Source organism: Sceloporus occidentalis, unplaced genomic scaffold (genome assembly GCF_023333645.1).
Source record: "Sceloporus occidentalis isolate IW3139 unplaced genomic scaffold, rSceOcc1.0.p SCAF_6, whole genome shotgun sequence".
NCBI lineage: Eukaryota > Metazoa > Chordata > Lepidosauria > Squamata > Phrynosomatidae > Sceloporus > Sceloporus occidentalis.
Window position 1 is genome coordinate 4,056,635 of NW_028316986.1, and position 14,710 is coordinate 4,071,344.

General features: G+C 39.5%; 1 protein-coding gene across 3 annotated transcripts in view; it reads left to right on the forward strand.

The window, feature by feature from the left end:
• The first annotated feature begins 4,345 nt into the window (after positions 1–4,345).
• NCOA1 (nuclear receptor coactivator 1) overlaps positions 4,346–14,710 on the forward strand; it is a 401,716-nt gene continuing 391,351 nt past the window's right edge. For all 3 annotated transcript variants that reach the window (XM_089528750.1, XM_089528749.1, XM_089528753.1), the window contains exon 1: positions 4,346–4,448. The gene's annotated coding sequence lies outside the window, so the exon portion shown is untranslated. The remainder of the gene's footprint in view (positions 4,449–14,710) is intronic.

Below are 14,710 nucleotides of genomic sequence, written 5' to 3' on the forward strand. Positions count from 1 at the left end.
TTATAATAATAAATAACGATTACATGTTATAAGTAAGAATTACCTCCTTGTGTTGCAGGTTGTTTACGTGTAAAGCAAAATCATTACTAGTAACATCGAAATTACATTGAAGGTTCTTTACATGTAAAGCAAAATTATTAGTGGTTACACCTAAAGCATTGGGGATGTTTGGTAAATTTTAGTGCACATAAAAGTTATTTATACTAATGATATAGTAATGAGTAATGTGTTTTGTTGTTGTTGTTGTTGTTGTTGTTATTTTAAAGTAAAAACTGGGCTGAGCTGTTAATGTTTCAAGCTCTGTGAGAGGGGATATGCATAGATTATCACTAATGAGATAGAGACAGATCATCAGCAACAACAGCAAGGCAAGTTTGAGTGAGAAACAGCGAGAGGAGGCCCACTGTGGAATTCAAACTGCAATTGACTGCTACAGTTATTAGCCCTTCTTTTGAGTTCTTCCTGTTCAGTCCTTTGATAATATCTGCTAAAGTGGACTGGTGAACAAACATATTCATGTTCTGCACAATTAATGCAGGACTTGATTTAATGTATATGTAACAGGTGGCAAATGTACTTCTTTTGGTGCATGATATACAGTCGTTCCTCCTTTCTCACAGACTTAAGGTCTGCGGTCTTGAATATTCATGGAGGGGCAACATCCGTTATTTTCAGTGGTGCGCACTCACGGGCATGTGCCCCATTCAAGCCTATGGGGCTTGAATATAGGTGAGTCTCTGTTTTTGCGGGTGGTGGTGGTGTCCAGAACGGATCCCTTGTGAAAACGGAGGGCCGACTGTATTAGAATCCACTGGAAGTGACCTATTCACCACAGGCAAGAATGAGCAGACATCAGGCATTCAGATAATACTTTGCTTTTTTAGTACAACTTTGAGATCCTCCAGTTGGAACATGATGCAACAGAGATATGTTTAGGATTAAAGAATTTCAAATGAAGGGATTTGTATAGAATACTACAGTTCAGAGTCATTCCACAGTCATTACTTTTTCTTCATGTTAACAGTATGAGTTTGTGTGGGTAGGCAAGCACTGAAACCATAATCTCTCTCTTCATCTATCCATCTCATACAGGCAAAGATATAAACAGTATAATAATAGAATCATAGAGTTTGGTGGGACAGCAAAGGCAGTCAAGTCCACAGCTCAGAAATGTATTGTACAGCTAAAGCACTCCCAAGAGTTGGCCATCCAATATCTGTTTAAAGATCTTCAAAGAAGGAAAGTCCACCACTCTTTACTCTTTAAGGGAGACCACTGAGCTGCTATTAGCCTCAGGAAGTTCTTCTTAATGTTAAGGTGGATTTTATTTTATTGTAATTTGAATACCTTGGCTTGTGTCTGAAGCCATGGGGGGGGGGGGGACTCCATCTTCTACCTTTTAGTTATTTAAAGATGACTATCATGTCACCTTTCACTTTTCTCTTTTCCAAGCTAAACCTCCCAGCTCCCTGAGCTGTTCCTCATTGAGCCTGGTTTCCAGACCTTTTACATTTTGGTCACTTTCCTCTGGACACATTCCATCTTGTCCAGAGAAGCGTTCCAAAGCATTGCGTGACTATCATTTGTTATTTGATGTTTTTCATTTGTTGCCTGCTTTACTTTATTGAACCCTTTCCTGTATTGTTATGTATTATTTATATGTATAATGCTATTATCAACTGTCATCATCCAGCCTGGAGGGAGTGAGGGGGTGGGTAGGGGCTAATTTTGTATTGCAGTTTTTACTGTACACCGCTATGATCATTGCGGAATAGCGATCTATAAATAAAACATTATTATTATTATTATTATTATTATTATTATTATTTCTTAGATTGTACGCCATGGGCAGGTTTACTCTTATCTATTTTATTGTTTGTATGTACAGCACAGTGTAAATCTACAGTGCTATATAAATAAAGCAAAATAATAATAATAATAATAATAATAATAATAATAATAATAATAGTCAATATTCTTCTGGAATTCTTGTGCCCAGAACTGGACACAGGACTCCTGATGAGGTCTGACCAAAACTGAATGGAGTGTTACTATTACTTCCCTTAATCTGGATGTTATATTCCTGTTGATACAGCCTAGAATTGTATTGGCTGCTTTGACTGATGCTGTACACTCATGTTTACAACGTGATCTAGTGAGACCCCCCCTGGGTCCTTTTCACATGTATATTGTCAACTCATATCTCATTTGTTCTGTAATGGCGTGTTTCCTTTTTCCTTCCTACACGCTGTACCTTACATTTATCCTCTTGAAGTTCACTTTGTTAATTGTGGCTCATCTCTCCAATCTGTTAAGGACATTTTGAATTCTGATCCTGTGTCCTCTTGGGTATTAGCTATCCCTCCTAATTAGGCATCATCTGCATATTTCATAAACATTTCTTCTTTTCTGTCATCCAAGTCATTTGTAAAGATATTGAACAAGGCTGGGCCCAGGACAGCCGCTAATCACTTTTCTCCAGGATGAAGAGGAGCCATTCATGAGCATCCTTTGGGTTCATTTAGTGTACCTTTAAAGGCCAATGTGATTTTATTCTGCATCAAGAGAAGTAATAGTGCCACTTTATTCTGCTTTGGTCAGCCCCACCTGGAATAATCCTGTGTCCAGTTCTGGGCATCACAATTCAAAAAGGATATTGAGAAACTAGAGTGTGTCCAAAGGAGGGTGATTAAAATGGTGAAGGGTCTGGAAACCATGCCATATGAGGAAAGACTTAGGGAGCTGGGGATGCTTATCCTGGAGAAGAGACAGTTAAGGGGTGATATGATCACCTTGTTTAAATATTTGAAGGGATGTCATATTGAGGATGGGGCAAGCTTGTTTTCTGCTGTTCCAGAGTCCAGAACACGGGAAATAGATGCAAGCTAAAAGAAAAGAGATTCCACCTCAATATTAGGAAGAACTTCCTGACAGTAAGGGCTGTTCAATAGTGGAACACACTCCCTCAATGGAGGATGGCGGAGTCTCCTTCCTTGGAGATCTTTAAACAAAGGCTGGATGGCCATCTGCCAGGGATGCTTTGATTGTGAGTCCCTGCATGGCGGAATGGGGTTGGACTGGATGGCCCTTGGTGTCCCTTCCACCTCTAGGATTCTATGAACCTAGGTATTCTTGTATCATGTCTTTACAAATTTTGTTTTGCAGTTCCCTTAACTGCATCGTTTGTTCTCTTTTCACCAGATTTAGCACTGTTTTTCTTTAGGGATTGCCTTTCCAAACATATGAAAATAAAATCGTACAGTTTAAGGCTCAGTACATGATTGCAGCCTGTATTTTGATAGCAACCACTAAAATTTTTGCAGTCGACCTCTAGGGAAAAAAATCACATAATATTCAGCTGAGCATTGAGACAGCAATAATAGAATAATTAACTCTTCATGTGAATGTCAGTACAAGGAACAGTACAAAAGTACATGGGACATGCTTTCAAATTTTTTATCTCTTCTTTCACATACCCACTTATGAAATGGGCTTGTTCTACAGTAGCCTCAGCATTTAATATAAAAGTTAGAAGGGAGAAACTAAAAAAGCACTAAGATATGGTATGTCAACTAAATACTACTGTATATATCCCAAACAAATGTAACCACCACTTAAACATTATGCTAAATTATATTTTGCAGTGGCACCTTGTAAATAACACTGGTTACATGGTGGCATTGCAAAATATAATTTAGTACATATCATGTTTAAGTGATGGTTACATTTGCTTGGGATATATAATATTTAGTTGACATACTATATCTTAGTGCTTTGTTAGTTTCTCCCTTTGAGCTTTTGTATTGCTGTGGAACACATTTAAAACATGTGCTTGGGAAGGTTGCCCAATGGATGCCGATCTGCTCCTGACCTGTAGAAATGTTGTGTTCATCCCAAAGTGTGTCTCTGATGTCTGGTGTTTCCATTTTTCATTCTTTCAGTGCACTCTTGATTTGACAATAGGACGCAGATTTACTTGAAAAGTATGCAGGAACGTTTAGAGCAGTGGTCCCCAAAGTGTGCCCCTTAAGAGATTTTGGACTTTAGCTCCCAGAGTCTTCAGCCACATTGGCCAGTAGTCTGGGATTCTGGGAGCTGAAGTCCAAAATCGCTTAAAGAGCACAGCTTTGGGACTACTGTTTTAGAGGTTTCATGAGTACTCTGTCTGAAAGCCATTGTGAGAATTGGTATGAGAGTGGAAAGCTTAAATTAACAGGGCATCAGTGTTATAATCTGACCCAGAAGCTGCTCTCTGCCATTTAATACATCTTTTAAGTCAAAGATGTTAGTCTACAGCTCTGGATGTGAACTCTGTTCTCACAGGTAAATCTCCCTTAAGATTGGGTTGTATCCTGAAATGGATTGATGAAACCCCAAAGGCGGCAGTTTTAGGAACAGCCGTGAAGCCGAGGGAGAGGAAGAATGAGAGCAGCAGTTTGTTTTTGTACGTAAGTTAAGACTCACTATGGCTTGTTAAACAGGCTGGACAACTCCGCTGCAAAGGTCAGATGCCAGGTGCTTGTGGCTGTTTGTTGCCAGAATCGTGTTCCATAAGCATTTGCTTTCTTTCACAGCTTGGTGCGGTGGACATCCAGGACCCACTTTGGAGCGGTGGGAATCCATGAATAACCTTTAGTCCTATCCTGCCTGATAGGATCCTGCTTTAATTATTTTTGTTTTTATATATACATTTATCTCAATATATTTAGCTTTCTGTCCTGACCAGTTTCTCTGTAGTTCTTTCTGTGTCTCTCCCCCAAAAGAGAGGCGTGTTTTTGCTGATGCGACCCGTCAAAAAATTAGAGTAGGGGGTCATGACAGCCATCAGTTGAAGAATAGTCTCTTCAGAGTATGATTCCTAATCCTTGTGGCCAGCCATTGCTTGTGAAAAAGTCCTTTCAGCCTTTTTGTACATAGAAGACATTTCTCATGAAGCATTCTCAGCCCTTCCCTTTCAATGCTACTTTTGTTATATTATTTCTTAAATATCTTCTTTCCTGGTCTTCTGTTTCATATCTACTTGATATAAGGTTTAATCTGTATGCCATTATAATTGTCACAATCACATTATCTTGGCTAATGAGTGTTATTGGGCAGTAACTTGCCAAATGGTTCCCTTCTTTCAAAATTAAAATAATTTCCATCAACACTTTAAATTCTGGTTTCTCACTTTTTTTTTACAACTGGAATCTTTTAAAGTAAATATACTGTAACTGTTCAGAAGATGATTTGTTCAAATTCTAGCTTGTATTACTTTTAGGATTATCTGTCGTGATCATTTCTTCCATATGTACTTCCTCCATTAAGCTAGCTTTATAAAATTATTTTTTCCACTTTAGATGCAAACATCTTGCATCCTTTATTTCCATGACTGAAGTGGTTTTGCACTGCAGTGCTGAGAGCTTTGTTAAGGCTCAGCTTTTCTTGATCATGTTTGATTTCCCTCTATTCTTCTTTCACTCCTCTTTGCTTATGCTTATATTTTAGATTCTTGGATTTTTATTTCATTTATTAGACAATCTCATTCATGGCTTTATCATTGTTGTTATTAAAAAAAATCTTATCCTGTGTGAGTGTGTACCTTCATGTCGCAGGTGACCCTATGAATTTCAAAGGGTTTTTCTTAGATAAGAAATACTCAGAGGTGTTAAACAAAACCCTTATGTTAGATATAAAGGCCTTGTATGCTTTGGGGTAATGTCCATAAAAAGGTTTTCTTTTTTAATCTTTTAAAATAATAATATACAAAACTGATATAATGATAAAAAAAGAGTATCTAACTAATATCTAAATTCTAAATTCAAACAGATGAAAACACAGTATGTTCAAATGCAAACCTTTTTATCATCCCTGAACTGACAAACAAAATATATTTCTCAGTAAATCTGTTTTCAGGCATTTGATATTCTCTCCATATTTTATAGTAAGTCAGTTTTCAAATCGTAAATAAAATGAAAAATAAACAGTATACTGGCAATACTTTTCTTCCAATATGCAACTGACATTTTACTTGCTGTCAGCAGGCTAATAATCATCCTTGAAGTAGATATTCCTATATAGTCTTTTAAATTATTCAGAACTGCTTTTCATGGATCCATTGGTTTTTTGATGGAAAATCATATCATGCAAGATGAAAGTCTAGTATGCGTATATTCTGATGCAACACTAGCATCCATCACAAGTCTATATATATGTTACTGGTGCCAGTCTTTGCATCATTGCTTGCTGGTCCATGGTGAATTTACAGGAAGGAAGGTAACAGCATGCATACAAATATGTGCCAGCCAGCCCCTTGAACATAGTAAAAAACACAATTGCTGCCCCCACGCATAGCACATACCCTGAGATACCTTAATCCATGGAATGTAATATGATTGGTGCAGATACATAAAGGAATTAGGTTCATTGCAGTTAAAGTCTTTCTTGCATTTGCTCCGTTGCTAGACCTTAGCTGACAGAGCCATTTGTAGACCCCCCCTTTTTAAAAAGACCAGACTGTGCATCTGTTTAAATCCAAATAATTTGTCAAATAATTCTTACCTATCATAGTCCTCACTAGAGATATTTAAATGTGTTCTCAATAGTTGTCCCAGTAGATTGCAGTTCCTTAGGGAAGATACATTTATGTAAGAATCCAAGGGTAGCAAGCCTCATCTGCGAGGAAAACACACCAAACCAAACAAAGCAAAACACAATGAAGATACAGCCGCTGTCGCCCTGTAGTCCATACCATACCCTTGTTTGGTCAGAAGGGATGGCAGAGTTTTTATCCATTAAACCTTGAACACAATTTCTGTTTCCTTTTCCCCATTTTTAGAAACAGCCCCTAATACCCATCAATCATTGATTTGCTCTTTGTAAGAGGTGTGCAAAATGACTTTCTAGAACTTGTTTCTCCTTGATACTTTAACCAAGTCTCAGTTATAGCGCTAATAGAAAAATTTGATAATTCCATGCAAATTAGCCCCCAAGAGTACATATATTAGCCAATAGATACGTGTGTATTTGGAAAATAAGGGAAAAAATATCCTCTCCTTTTCTCCCTGGATAAATCGATGTTACCAGTTCTATGTTGGAAAGGTTATATGGCCATCTCAATTTATTACAAATTTGCTTTTCAAATTGATCACCAACAATGGTCCTCCCTGGCCTCACATCGGGAGGCATGGAGACGCACTATGCACGATGCTGCAGCCTTCTTTGAAAGCTCACGCCGAACGAGTCTCAAAGAGAAACGACAACACAGAAAGAACCACAATCCGGAAACATCACCCAAGGAGACTTTCTGCTGTGCTTTCTGCAACCGGACTTGTTTATCTTGAATTGGCCATTTTAGTAGAAAGCGCGGGATGAGTCCTTCCTGAATCTTTGTTCGCGAAATAAAGGCAGAGAGAGACTTTTTTTTTTAAAAAAAAGAAGATTTCTTAGGCTTCACAAGTGTAGTAAATGACACAGATATCTTCAGAAGTACATTCATTTTAATCAATGATTATATATTCTTCAAGACAAATGCCACTGAAATACCATTTGAAATATTAATTAATTAATACTTCCTGAAACCAGATACTAGGATATTTAGGGTCTTCTATTAAATTTTATATTTCTACACTAATTAACTTAATTTTGTTCTGCTATATTAAAATTAATCCACACACATTTCTGATAGTCAGTGTGAATTCTTGAGATTTCTGTGAATGTGTTCAGAGGAGGTGTTATTTCCTTTTTAAATTTATACCCTAATTCTTCGTACAAAAATAAATGTTTATTCAAACATATTTTTTCTCTACTTTCTGTCAGTTCATTATTTTTTTTAGAAATAATGATGTAAATCTTCTCTAATCCATGAATAATTTCCACAGTTCCCTTCAGAGTAATATGAGAATTTCTGCCCAGTTCTTGACAGCTATAAGGATTTTCTAACTTTTTCCCAAAAAAATTAAGGAAGTTCGAAAATCCGTATAGTTCTGCTGAATTTTTTTGTTATCGGAGAAAAAAGCCACATTTCACCGCAAGAAACAGTGTATTAAAATACAGTGACAAGATTATTAATGTTTCAGAAGATTTTACTTGAAAAATCTAAAAAAAACCCAACAACACATGCCTTTTTGTGCCGAAAACCTTTTAGTGTGTGTAAAAACTTTGTTTTCTGCCCAAGAAGCAACACTTACACAAGGAACAGTGTAAAGTCCCAGTGAACAGGACCTACTGGTTAGATTGAACAAGCTTAAATGCCATAGATTTCAGTGGATCTGCTTTAGATGCGATTAATGTTAGCTTTTAGCCCATGAAAGTGCCCAGTAACCATATTATGTCCATATTTAACATTTAATATTGGCAACCGATGTTTACGCTCTGTGCTCCTTGGAGGCTGAGATGTGCAACAGGGATGAATCATGTGCAGGTTCCTCAAATGTTCCTTGTGATGGTCCATGAACTGTTCTTAGAATTCAGAAACTCTTGAGAAGTCTTGCATGGAGGCTTATGACTTTTTGTTGTGGTTAAAAAGACACTTTGTGAAGCATTGGGAATTTGAAGTCATTTAATGTCCAATAGTTATTGAATTAACACTGTAGAATGAATGGAGAGCACCCAACCTATTTTCCACTATTAGAGTTTCACCTAAAGGACCCAAATGTAAGTGATGTCCTCTGGCTTGTGAAACATTTTTTGTTTGTGTCCTTCAAAGGTGAACATGATGAATTAATCTTGTGCCGCTTGAATTAATGGGGGTCATATTTAAAAGTCTATTTTTTTAATGCATGAGATAAATGTCCATATTTAAAATACAGATTATGGAAAAGAAAAATCAGAGATGGGTAATATATTTCATTAGGACCACTAAAATATTACTCAGGTGCTGCATAAGAAACTGTGTTTCCGGTAACTCTTCATCACACACAAAAATTAGGGGATAAGTTGGGAATGCACCCCAATTTTTGACCCAGTGTTCTTGCAGTGATGTATTTGTACTGACTCAGAAGTCACTGGAAGTCACTTCTGGTTTCAGTTTTGGGCCATTTTCTGCCACTTTCCTGCGTCGCCCCGTCTTTCTTTCTTTTGCAATTTTGTGAGAGATGAAGCAGCCCCAAACGTTGCATCTTACTGAATCTGTGTGGCAGTTTGAATGATTTTGGGAGACAAGTCATTGTCTGAAAATTATCAAAAAATATCAAGAGAGGCCTGGGTGCGTATGTGTCTGTGCTTTTGGTGTGCTTGTGGGATCCCAAAAGAGAGTTAGGGCGACATGCATGCTATGGGCTTCGCTTCCCCATCACTAGGATAAGGGGAAAAGCCAAGAGTCTGAACAGTTGGCCTAATGAATTGGACATTGTATCTTTACAGCTGCAAAATAGTTATTGTAGATTCAGTGAGGTATTAAAGTTCCCGCTTGTTGGGGTGCACAGTTCATGTTTTTTCTCTGTCCCCAGTGACTAGAGAACTGTCTGTTGACCTGAGAATGGCTCCTTCCCTTTTTAAACCACACACAAGTTCCTAAAATGGTCCAGAGGACAGGCTCAGAGGAATGTGACTATCTCTGCTTCACTAAAATTAGAGATTAAATACAGGTGATTTTGCCAGTAAAAAAAAAAGAAGAAAAATAAAAGAAGCAAAAAGTCAATTGAAGCAAAACTGTAGGTGTTAACTGTGGGCCGGAACAGATGGCCCTGAAGGGGCGGCTTGGAGGGCGGACGGCCAGTGTGGCTTCAGGGCAGTCTCCGGATGTGCAGCGTCAAAACCCTGCACCCCAAAGCTGCCCGGATGGCGGCGTAAAAGGGCCGCCTGTTCAGTCCCTAAGTGATTTAAGGTAATTGCATTACGGATTAAAAAATTACAGTAGCTTAGGCATGAAGTCTTAGTAGCAAAATGGAAGGTCAGTGTCTCTTTTCCAGCTGCTCTTTAAAGCCTAGATTTTATTCAGACTATGGTCCTAAACATACTGCAGAAATAATCCAGTTTGAGACCACTTTAATTGCCTTGGCTTAGTGCTAAGGAATCCTGGGAATTGTATGTTATTGTGGTCCCAGAGCTCTCTGACAGTGAATGCTAAATGTCTCACAGAACTACAGTTCCCAGAATTCCCCAGCACTGAACCAGGGCAGTTAATGCAGGCTCAAACTTGATGATTTCTGCAATGTGTTTTGGACCTATGATTTCCTATACTGGTGTTAAATGTTGAACTGCCGGTTATGGAAGCAATAGCACAGATTATAAGATCTATATTCAGTCCCTTTTGAAGATCTTTTGATCTTTTGTTTCAGGTGTGCATTAGTTACAGCTCTTGGTCCCCTGAAGCTGAACCACTCAGAGTTTTCTGTTTGCCAGAAACTGGCACTTTTTGCATGGGTTCTTTATCCTGGTTCTTGATAGTAAACTGTTGGCATAAGGCTGATCAGAACCACACAGAAATATACAACAGTATAATTAAGCTTCTCCACTCTCTTTCATGTCTTTGCCACTACTTTGTGTTTACTTTAGGAACCTAGGAAAGCACCTTCTAGTGAATCAGACCTGTGGACCATTAATGCTATCTGTACTAATAAGCAGTGTCCTGGTGGAGCCTCAGGGAGCTGGAAATGCCACGGGCTAAATCTGGACCCTTTTCAGAGGACCACTGCAGCTGATACAGCTTGCATTTAAACAAAACAAAAAACCTGATCTCAAAGACCTCTTGAAGGGAACCAGTTTTCTAGGGATGTGGAAGGAAATCCATCCCTCCTCTCATTGGATATGCTAGGCACTGAACCTGGAACATTCCCATGGCCAATCAATGAAATGCAAGGGTGAGGTGTTAATGGAGAGTAGATGAAAAATGGGATATTTGGTCAAAGGGTAAAAGAAAACCTTTAAAATGGAAGTTAAAGTACAATCGTGTAAAGTAAGTTCTTCCGAAAAGCATCTGGATACTGCTCCTATCATTTCTCATTGCCCCCAACTCCTGCATTCCCACTCATCCATGGATGAAGATAGGAGTTCTCCTGTTCTTGTCTGTCTTATCTGTAGATCATAGAATTATACATCTTACTTCTTTCTGAGAGCTGAACATTTCTCTATTCGGAAGAGAATGGACCAGTCAAGACCAAAAACTGTGGCTAGCCAGATACAGTGGACCCTTGGTATCTGTGGGGGTGTGTTTCCAGGATCCCTTGTGCATACCAGAATCTGTGGATTCTCAAGTCCCGCAGTGTCCTTTATACAAAATGGCAAAATCAAGAGTGACTTTTATGAATTTATATATTTTTAAAAAATACTTTCAAACCATGGAGGGTTGAATCTGTGTATATGGAGGGCTGACTGTATTAGAAAACTGGTTGTACAATTGCTGCTAAACTTCTGTTTTCCATGGCAAAATCCACCTTGCCTGTTAAGGTTTCACTAGAAACCTCTAGCCCCTATCCCCCATAATTAAACTTAAGTACATGTTACTGAAATAATATATGTTCTTACCATTCCCTTTCTTCCTTTGGTTCCTCATCTGCCATGCTGAATTATAGATTGTAAGCCCCTTAAGGAAGGGTTCTGTCCTTGCATATCTTAAATCACCATGCACGTTATGGTACTATATTAAAAATAAGAGATTTGACATCTTCACTTGCTGATCTGGATTGTATCTGTGAATTAATGTGAGCTTTCAAAACCATATAAGTATGCTTGAAGCTGTATTTGCTGTTTGTTCTTTTTTTAAAAGTTTAATTTCAGTGAGGTGTTAGAATACAACAATCAGTACACAGCAGATGCTTTGCGTATAGACTAGTAAATAATAGCTTACTGGAATTTTCTTATTCATCAGAGACATGTAGCTGTTATGGTATATAAATAAGGAATGAGTGCTTGTAGGAGACAGTTTCGTTATTAAAGTTTAGGCCATTGTTGTGCTTTAGTACATCTTGTTGAGAAGTATACGCCTGGGTTGCATCAATGGAGCGTAATGTCCAGACTCAAAGAAGTAGTGGTGCCATCTATTCTTTTTTGGTCAGACCTCAACTAGAATCCTGTGTCCGGTTCTGAGAACCACATTTCAAGAAAGATGTCAGCAACTGAAGTGTGCCCAGAGGAGGGCAACCCAAGGCTCGTGGTTCCCACTGTCCCCGTCAGGCCTGGAGAAGCCCCTCCGACCACCCCATTGGTCACATGCCACAGGAAGGGACAGACAGAGTTGGAGGGGATTGTCCAGGCCTGATGGGGCGGTGGGAACCACCAGCCTTGGGTGTCCCTTGGGGCTGGAAGACTTGGGAGGAAGGAAGGTCAGAGGGTGGCACTCTGAAGTGCTGCTTCTCAGGAGGGCTCAGGGGCCCAACTGGATGATCTCATGGTTCCTTTTGACTCCGGCCTTGATGAGGCCCCACTGATACGCTTCCTGCCCCTCCAGGCCTTGCCATGTCTGCTGGGCAACAGGAGAAGGACGAAGAGTTGGAGGAGGAGAGGAAGGCTAGATAGGCTTCGGACAGCCAGGGATGAGCCCATTCTTCAACTGAGATGTCCCCTGAGTGGTTTTCTCCTCCTCCTCCCCACCTCTTCCTACTCTACCTTCCTCCTCCTGCTCCACTGCAATGGGTTTGCCATCCACTGATGCTGGAATCCTGAGATGGCCAGTCTGTGGATACAGTATAACAACAACAACAAAAACAACATGTATTTATAGCCTGCCTTTTCGCAAGGAATCAAAGGAATTCTTTATTATGTGGCTTCTAGTATTTGTCATGTTCTGATACTTCTGACTGTCTAAGGTCAAAATTCCACTGCTTCTGTATGCTGTTGATGTGGTGCTCTTTGGCAAGATTTGTTCAGAGGGGATTTGCCTTTGCCTTCCTCTGAGGCTGAGAGAGCTTGACTTGCCCAAGATCACCCAGTGGGTGTCCATGACCAAGTGGGAATTTGAACCCTGGTCTCCATAGTCATAGTCCAGCACTGAAACCATCACGCCACACTGGCTCCTGGCTGAATCTGTGTAGATGTAATTGTGGTAGAAGTGCAGTGATTTTGCATTCCATCTTGAGAACTGTAGCCACAGTCCTTGGTATTTTGTCAGAAGTATGGGCACTTTGCATTAAGTACTTGGTGGGAATTGGTGGAGGAGGAGTTTAGCACTCTTGTCCAATAGCCTCTTGGATAAGAGTTTTAAATCATTTCCTAGTTCCTGAAAGTAAGGGAAGCTATAATGAAACCTAGCATTCTCAGGTGAGTGCAGAGCAGAATGCTATTAATACTTCTGATTGCTTTTAAGATCTGGGTTGAGACACCTTTTTTATGATCCACACATAAGAAAGCATATAGAATGTGAAATAATAAATAAAATGTGAGGTGGGGAAATCAGCAGGCTAGAGAATGAATACTGGAGGCAGTGATGTGCCTTGTAACCGAGGCAAAAGAGTGAGGAACCAGTGATTTATTTTAATTATTTCCAAACATTTCTACATCACTTGTCATGTTTAAAATCCCAGAGTACTTCTCTCTCTCTCTCTCTCTCTGTCTCTCTCTCTCTCTCTCTCTCACACACACACACACACACACTACAACACTAGTTAAAATAATAAAAGGAGCTGAACACATAAATCCATTCATTGAAAACCTTTTGTAACAGATAGCGTAACAATTAGAATAATGAACAGGGAAATGCCTTGGTAAACAGATCAGTCTTCTTCAGTTGGTGGTGGAGAACTGCAAACTAGAAACATATTTGATTTTAGTAGGGATGTCATTACCCAAAGAGCCAGCATGGTGTAGTGGCTTGAGCATTGAACTAGGTCTTTGGAGACCAGAGTTCGAATCCTGGCCCAATCATGTAAACCCAGTGGGTGATCTTGGGCAAGTCATACTCTCACAGTCTCAGAGGATGATAATGAGAAACCCTGTTCTGAAGAAACTTGTCAATAAAACCCCGTTATAGGTTTTTAGGGCCACCCAAAGTTGGAAATGATTTGAAGGCACACAACAACAACAACAACAACAACAACAACATTACCCACGGCAAGGCAGCCAGGACTCTGGCACAACTTACAAAGCTCTGAATTCCACCATGATGTTGCCTTGAGTGCCAATACTATACAGAAGTGCTATGCAACAGCACGTAGAATCATAGAGTTGGAAGAGACCCCCAAGGGCCATCCAGTCTAACTCCATTCTGCCATGCAGGAACTCACAACCAAAGCACCCCCAACAGATGGCCATCCAGCCTCTGTTTAAAGACTTCCAAGGAAGGAGACTCCTTCACATTAGAGAATGTGAATGGTTCTTGCAAGGGTTGGTTTTTGTATGGTTGCATGGAAAGCTCTGTGTATCCATGTACAGTCGGCCCTCCTTACCCACAATTTTTTTTATCCATGGCTTCAAGCATCCACGGCTTGAAAATATTCCAAAAAAGTATAAATTCCAAGTAGCAAACCTTGATATTGCCATTTTATATAAGCGACACCCTTTTCCTATGCCATTGTATTTAATGGGATTTCAGCATCCACGGATTTTGTTATCCACGGAGGGTGCTGGAACCGAACCCCAGTGGATAACAAGAGCCTACTGTACATTGCAGTGGTGCCTGATAGGGATTAAAATTCACTAGAGAAGCTGAGTATGGCAAATAAAAATGCATATCCTTGCGAAAACTACAACCGAGTACAGTAATTGTTAACAGGGAGTGGGGCTACTGGAATTGCAGGTATTCTAGGAAAAGAACAAGGTGTGCACTTCATGTTTTTGGTGTGAATCAATATTTCTT